Below are 8,722 nucleotides of genomic sequence, written 5' to 3'. Positions count from 1 at the left end.
TTTTTTTTTTTTTTTATTGGTAATTGGTGTATACTTATAGTGCTTTTTTTTCCACCAAAACGCTTTACAGTCGGTCCCATGATCACACATTAACACACTGATGGTGACTCTGAAAAGTTATCAACTCCAACAATTGTAGATCTGCTTAGTAACTTCTGACTGAAGTATCTAGAATAGATTCTGGTCAATAAAACACGAAAACCCTTATTTGTAACCAATAAAGAGTTCTAGGAGAAATTGGATAGGTGTACGTGTTTTTAACTCATGACTCAATGCTGCTTTCAATGTGCTGTAGTCTCCGGAAGCTCTTGTTTGTGGTCACATTTGTGGCAAAAGTCGTGCGAGAGTAACAAGGATTTTTCCACTGGAACAGAACCGTACTTGGTCTTGTAGATTACTACCCCTGTGTGCAGAAAACGATGCTCTGGAAATTAAAGCAGACTCGTGAGAGCGTAAACACACATCAATGTTCCAGCTCCGCCCACCGACAGCTGCTCTGACAGCTTAATAAGCTCCAACAGATGTTAGTGGGTGTTTTCTGACGACGTCAGTATGACCGATTCTGTGTCCGCTTTAACCCTCGTCTGTTTTGTAACTGGTCAGTTTTTATTAGTCAATCATAAAAGTGTTGCTGCGTCAACCACTTGTTTCTTTTCTAAAATGAATTTTTATTATTAAAAACTATTTTTTTTCTTTACGTGCACTCCCTCCTAAAAGAAATGGGTTTTAGTGTTCATTGATATGTATTTATCTATCAGAAAACACACAAAAATGTTGTTAAAACAGATAATTTTGTTTTTATTTCACCATGAATGGTATAACAATGCATCCATTTTCTTCTGCTCATCGTAAACCGGGTCAAAGGAGCAACATTTTAAGCAAAAACGTCCCTCTCCCCGGGTACTTGTGGAAGAGAGGCTTAATGAGTGGAAACTCGCACCAAAATTAACTGTACCGTACTGCACTGTGCCAAACCAATCAGTGGATAGGAGGTTTATTAATTACTTGTATAACATAAAAAAGAGGGAAAACTCACTTGCACAGTTGTATAGAATATATTTTTATGACATTTATGCTCTAAACCAGCACAGCTGATAGTAAATTAGTATTCTTCAAATTACTTTTAAACTTCATAGATTAGCGTGTATTGTTATTTACAAATAATCCCTTATTTTACAAAGTTAAAGTCTCTGAAACATGTAGTATTACACATGTCTGTATTATTTTATGTTAATTTTATTAGGATTTCTGCAAAAATAGATGAATAAAAAAACATTCCAACTCATAGGATGTTTTGACAATAGATGATTGCTAAGCTAATCGCAAAATAAAGTTAAAGTTAGTNNAAAAAAAAAAGATCCCAAAACAGACTCAGGTAGCAACGTGACTGATTTTAGAATCAATCGACAAAACTATATGCTTCAAAAGGACAGTTTTGTTTATAATTCTGGCCAAAAAAAAAAGGGTGTAATCCTAATTGAAAGACCACTGGAAATGTTTTTACAAGAGATGAAAAGATGTCCAGAATGGCTCTTTAACAAAAGTTTGTCATATATTGTGAAAGAGTTTGGAGATGTTTCTGATGAGAAAAAAACAAAAACTTTTCAGAGTTTCTGACATGTTGTCAATGATTAGCTACAGACAACTTTTAGTTGTCAACTGAATGAGAGTTATCAACTATCAGCAGATTCAGATGCTGGGACTGGAGAGGATGCCGGGATGCTGTTTCAGGAGGATAATATTGTAATGAAGTTTGGGGTTTGATCCACAATGACAGATTAACTTAGGTAGTCGGAGCCTTCAGAAATCACAGAAACTCCCGTTTGAATAAAAAGGGCAGCTTTTTATTAAGAACAAATCAAAAGCATTAAAACCGTAGACCTGGAAGCCTGCAGATTGTTCGGAGTTTCTGAACCAAGTGAAAATAAAAGCAAATCATGCATAAAAAACACAGCAGAACACCCTCTGCATGAGGCACAGCAAACGTGCTTAAAACACCCCTAAAAAGAGAAACTCCTGAACTTAGCAGCCTAACCGCACCCACAGGTTACACCCTCCCTTAAAACCCTCAGTCAGTAAAAACAGTCAATATAAAAGAGATAAAAACGAGCCTTGATTAAAAGGGCTACTTAACTAGCCGCGGAGGCGGTACCCCTCCCCGGGGTCTGAGCTCCTGACGCCGTCCAACTGCCCCGGGGATTTAACGATGCCGGACGGCGGGAATCACGGTGGATCGGTTGTCCTCCCTTGGGATCAGATGCAGCAGGGAGGTAGAAGAGCGCTAGCGGCCAACGCACTGGCTAGTCCCGGCCCTAGGCTTCCTACAGGAGGCAGCTGACCTCCCCTCCTATACAGGAACGGAGCTCCCCCTCGCTGTCGGTCTTCGTCGCCGGCAGCCCTAACCAGCTGTGAACGTCACCCTCCCACCGGAATCAGTTGCTGGCCGCCGTAACAAGACGCTCGCTCCCAGACGCCGCGACTTCCTCCTAAAAGTCCTTCATCAGGTTGGCGTTCAGCAGGTGCGCTTTCTCCATCACACCTGCGCAATCAGTCCTCATTACAATATATTGTAAAAGGCATTCTGAACAGGTTGAAGAAGATTTAGTTATATCTCTCTCAGGCACGACTCAAGGGCAGAATATATATATATATATATATATATTTATATAGTATTCCACTGGTGAAACAGTCCGAGTCCATGGTTCTCTGAAACAGAGGCATTCAACCGTTTTCGTTGGCTTGATCCATAAACTCCAGTCATTTAGCTGACATTAATACATTTCTACAGCTAACTAAATGTTGGTTTAGTTGTGATTGAATAACCCTGTATGTGTTGTTCTTCAATCACAGAAAATCGTTAAAACTCTCATATAAATCGGGCATGTCCAAAGTCTGGCCCGTGGGCCAAATGCAGCCCACGTTCAAACTTCTACCGGCCCAGGCTCTTCTCATGAAATCAATAATATGAGACCTCCAGCACTTTCAGGATTTCTTGATTGTGATTGTAATTGATGTTATCAGCTGTTGTGGCAACAACCTGTAGCTATTTGACCTTCAAGGTCTTAAGGGCCAAATTAGATAAACAGATTTATTTATCAAAACCACAATGGTTTACACTTTTACATAACTATTTGTATGTTTCTTGTTTACGTGATTTAAATGTAGAAGTTTACAGTTAGTGGTTAATAGTGATGAATATGTAACGTTTCATTGTATTTAATGTTAACAAAGTGTTTTTTCCATATAGACTTTTTCTATGTTTTATTTCTGGTCTACACATATGACATTCACAAACTTTTTTCTATTGTTTGTAAAGAAATAAAAAGTATCCCATTGCAAAAACATTGCCATTAAGCATGAGGGTTCGAAGAACGCAGGGCGAATGGCTGACCCTGACGGATTTTAACCTCACCAAATCTGATCGTCTTTTCAAAAAGTTTGGATCTTTTATAAAAAGAAACAAAAAGTAACTGACCTAATGGATAATTTTAAAGATCGTCATGCTGCGTTCAGGGTACCTCAGAAATAGGTCAAAGAAGTCAATTCTTTGTCATTTTTCATATAACTGTGGTAAATATTCTAGCTACTGTACGTCTATGGTTATTTTTTGCCTCTTTAGTAACTTTAATTCCCTAAAGTTAAACTGTTAGAACCCTTTTGTTCCTGTTACATCCCACCCAAGCTCCAAGTCACATTTTCAACACGTATCCAAAAAGGTCAAATGAAGGATGAGCAATAAAAGGCTCCAGACTAAAGCCAGTAGCCATGGTTTTCCCCCCCCTTTACAGCCATACAAACAAACGACGCAAGAGGACATGTCAGCACAAACACGCGCAGCTGTCAGAACCGGCTGACACCAGAAAGCCACGTCAACCCTGGGAAAACGATCCCGGACGAGCCCCCACTTATGTTACATCCCACCCGGGGGGTGGTAATAAGTAACATAAAAATTATTATTATTAGATGATAGATGCGGGAGTTGAAAAAAAGGAAACAACAAAACGACTAAGGGGAAACAAACTTAGATTCTCAGGCACTATACCCAGCATCTATTAAACAACATACATTGCCCAAATGTAGCCTACAACAAAAGTAGTAATAAAACCACTTAACCAGAGGGACACAAAACCAGAAATAAATAACCAAGATGTGTAATTAAGGCAAAACCTTTAATGAAGGATGAACGAAGGAACGAAGAAGCAACCAAAGGCTTTCACAAAGGCTTTTAAGGCCAAGACCGACAGGAGGGTGAGCTGAGAAACGCATTCCACCCAAGGAATTCAGCTGCCACTGGTACAGGGGCTGCTGGGGCTTTTATGCTTCCTTCCAAGCCTGGTGATTGGTGGAGGGCATGAGGCTGCAGTCTCCTGAAGGCGGTGGAGTCAGACAGTGTGGTGGACAGGCACACAAACATACAAAGACACACACTCACAGAAATACACACAATAGGCCTGGGGCAGTAACAGTTCCTAAATCATTTGGTCAGTGAATGAAGCATAAAAGACATAAATTGCCATTTTAACATTTCATTTAGATATGAGTAGCTTTTTTTGGGAAAATAAACAACAAAGTGATGCTTTTTTCACCCTCTTTTAAGCAATTAAGCCAAACTGTTTATTTTCTTACCAAATCCAATCAATTAAAGCAAAAATAAATTTCAGGAATAAAGGAGAGTCCCTCTGGGTACTCTCTTATATTCATGTTAAGGTCAAAAATGTCCTGACCCACAATCAGTTTTTAAGGCTGCGTAATTTTCCTCGTAATGGCGGCCCATTTGGTTTTATCTCATATCTCATCAGACTTTAATGTTCTGACAAAGTAATAAATCCCTCCAGCTGTCGACGCTCGCTGTCTAATAAAGCCGCGGCTTCACCGAGGCCCGCCGGCTTTAGGAGAAATATTGGCTTCAGTCACAACTGTTGCTGCAGATTTCTGGGGAGATTAAAGTCCAATGTTGAGCCATTTCCAGTGGGACAAGAAAAAGCGCAAGTTCTGGCTCATAATTAAGCTATCTTGATGTCCAATAAGAATAAAAGAAATGCAAGATGTTAGGACTTTCTGATGAAAAGATGTTGAAGCTTTTCTTTGTTTTTTGAATCCTGTGAAAATGTTACTTTTAATAAAGACAAACTCTTCACGGGTAGATGCTGTCGCACCTATTCAATACATTTTAACACTTTGTTTCAAAGGGCAGGTTTTATTTTTCTAATTTTCTACACTATAATGTACAATCAAAAGCCTTAATTTTTTTCTAAAAACTATATAATTAACTTATAACTGAGACCGCCTCATAAATAGAGTAATTCTGCTGTGTTTACTGATGTTAAAGTGATTTACAGTGAAGTACACTGTCAAGATGTCAGTCTGTGTTTTTATGTGATAAACAAGTTTGGGAGTCATAGGTATTATACGCTTCAAATGTGACATGTAGCAAGTGAGACTTTTTTTTTTTTTCACGTGTTACTAATAAGGTCAGGAGTTGGTGTAATCACATTGTTTATTTTACCAGCATCAGTCTGTTTTGTTTAATTTTTTTATGAGTTGCAAACAAGGTTGGGAGTTGCAGGTATTGGGAATACGCAAACACTTCTAACTTGGCTAATATGTAGCACTGTCAGGCTGTGTTGTTTTAATTTTTTGTGTTATTAACAAGATTGAGAGTTTGGCGTAAAGACAATAACATTTGTTGTGGTGATAGCCGTCTTTTTTGTTTTACATGTTGCAAACTATGTTGGAAGTTATAAGTATTGTGAAATTGTGGCAGTGTCAGGTATTGGCAACAGTATGGTGATATGATACTTCTGTGATACATGTCTCACGGTATGTCTATCTCAAATTGTACCATGGCAATTTTTTTTTTAAACAGAATGACTGGAAACCTCATTAATATGCATTTTATTGTTATAAAATGCTAAAATGCCTTTTATTTAATGATCCCAATGTTAAGCACTGAAACTGTATCTCATATACAAGTCGGTCTAACCAAAGCAAATTCATGCTGCTTTTCTTTTGGTAAACTAAGAAATATTTGTTCTTAAAAGGAACAGTCAATCTGATTTCCAAAACAAAATAGTTTTCAGTATAAGACAAAAAAAGAAGTGTGCCTTAAGCAATAAAGTTCTAAAAGTATAATTGAGGAAATAAAGTACTGTTTATTTCCAATTTTCTAACGACCCTAAGGGGGTTACTTCAATGGGTGCTTAAAAAAGTAAAAAAAAAGACAATTCTTTCCAGAAATATTAAAGTGTGATGAAACAGTGTGAAGGAGAACTCTAAGATGCTTTATTTACATGACAGTCAGCACTATAACTCCATTTTTACACATGAACATGTATTTCACCGCTCATCACCACGACTATCGTCATTTTTTTTTTTTTTATTAAGAGCGTTTTACACATCTATCTGATCCATCAGATTGCTGAACTAGAATCTTTTGCTATGAAGTTCAGCAGAACTGTGGCCCACTTCGCTGGCAGCATTTTGACTGAGGCTCCGTTCACGACCCGCTGTGCTGCTTCACTCATTCTTATCTGAGCCGCTAAGCACCGCAATCAGCATTTTTATGATGATTGTACTGGCAGCAACATGGCACAAAGTTTCGGTTCAGTAACTATTCCAACTAAAAACGAAGTACTACATGTGTCTCATAACAGCAAAAACCACGAGGCTGATTGAACATTGGTGGTTCTCACGAGATTTTGTTGTTTTGGTCGCAGTGTGGAGCTGCTCAAAGACGTTCAGTGTGCTGTGATACCAACTAGCATTGAGGTTTTGGTGAAACAACAGTAAAACCTTCAAAAATTACTAATTAAATATTGTCTTGTCAGCATTTTAAATTGATACAAGAATCGCCAAACAAAATATTGCAATATATCATTAAATATTTTTTTTTTCTCTACACCTCTAGTGTCAGGTTGTTTTTTTAATGTTATTTACAAGGTTGTGAATACACTATTGATGTTTATAGTTCAGTGCACATTATATATGGAATTAGCTCACAAATAGACCATTTATTGACAGTGTGCCCTATGTGGAAAATATGGTTCTATCTTTAAAACTTTACAAAAATTCTATACATGTTTTTTTCTAATTTTTCGGTTACTTTTTTATTTTTTTGTACAATGAATCAATCATATTACATAAACATATATACCACTTCCTTACAGTTGAGATTGGTTTGATTTAATAACCAAATATAAAAACTAATTCATATCTCCAGACGTTCAAAGTCTGTAGTTTCTGTTTTCCCTTTTTAGCTCAGATTTGCTGAATTCAAAGAGCAAAAGTCTTCTAATATATTTTAAAGCCATGAAATTACTCTAACATTTGCCTTTTTGTAAAAGTCAAACATAACAGCAGCTGGTGTGTGCATACATATCACTGATAAGCCTCTGCGGACAAACTTATTTCCTCTTTCGGGCCGTCTGCAGCCTGTTTTGGCTTTTTGTCTCCTCCAGGCACATATTCTATACATCGTCCTCTACAGTATCTTTGCTGCGTTCGTCTCGGCCTCATGTCTTCTCTTCCTTCTTATCAGCATCCACACCAACACCCCCCCCACACACGCACCACCCGCCCGCTGCCCTCCATCTCTCCTCCCCTTTGTTGCTTTCTCTGTCTCACTTCCTAGCTCCCTGTTTATTTTTACATCTCCTCTCTCATCCATAACCCGACCTCTGCAGCTGTCTATCTGCCAGTCAGGAGCTGCTCAGCTCTGCCCTAATATGTCGCCAGGCGGGCGGCTTCTCATGCAGCAGTCCGGCTGCTAATAATAGAACTGCAGCAACAGACCGGCCCACAGTGTTTTTAGGCACTTCCATGCTGACTAAAGCTTCACCGACTCTGACATGAACACCCAAACCAACCTCTGTACACAAAAACACATTTGTAATGGTTAGTTACAAGTGTGCAACTTTGGCTTGTTAACTGAGTTTTTCTGTCAAGACTGTTTTTGCATTTCAAGGGACTCAATGAGACAGGAAGTACAAAAAATAGGTGGATTTTCAAGGTGATCCTCTCTTCAGCTCAACTGTCGTAACCCTTGTGCTATCCTAAGCATGTTTACATTAAAAGTGGACCACACAACTATAATCTTTTTTTTTCAAGTTTTTTTATTTTCGCTGGTGCCTGTGGCAGACATGAAAATCCTGACCACCTTTGTCATGGGAGGGATCACACATCAAAATAAGGGTGGGGTCATCTGGACCCCATAAGATGGAATGAGAGTTGCCAAGTACTATTGACTGTATATGTTTACTGGACTGAGTGACCCCTCCTCCCAAGTGTTCCAAGCAGGAAGTACCCGCTGACTCCAAACAGCCAAAAACTCATAGACTTCTATTGAGAGATAAACAGCTATTACTCATTCTCTATGTTCTACTACCTGCTTTAAACGTCTTCTTGACAATTATTTTTGATTGTTCTTTTCTTAACTGCAAGTTATTCAAGTTGTAAGAAGTTTGTGAATCATTTGTTGTTCTTGTCCAGTTGCACCTCCATGTAGCATACACATTAATGATCAGGTGACTGTAAACAAATTGAATGTTCCCGATCAAAAATCAAACGCACCCAATTAGACGCCGGGTTATCGCACACTGATGCCTGGTTCGGGATCCCTCGGCGTCACCCCCGAACCCCTGGGTATCCCCGCCTCATTGTCCCCCAGTGTGTCTGTTCAGAAGGTCAAGGATCTGCACTGGATTCCCTTCCTGACACAACCCTG

Source organism: Oryzias melastigma, linkage group LG5 (assembly GCF_002922805.2).
Source record: "Oryzias melastigma strain HK-1 linkage group LG5, ASM292280v2, whole genome shotgun sequence".
Lineage (NCBI taxonomy): Eukaryota > Metazoa > Chordata > Actinopteri > Beloniformes > Adrianichthyidae > Oryzias > Oryzias melastigma.
Note: the sequence above shows the minus strand (reverse complement) of the source record.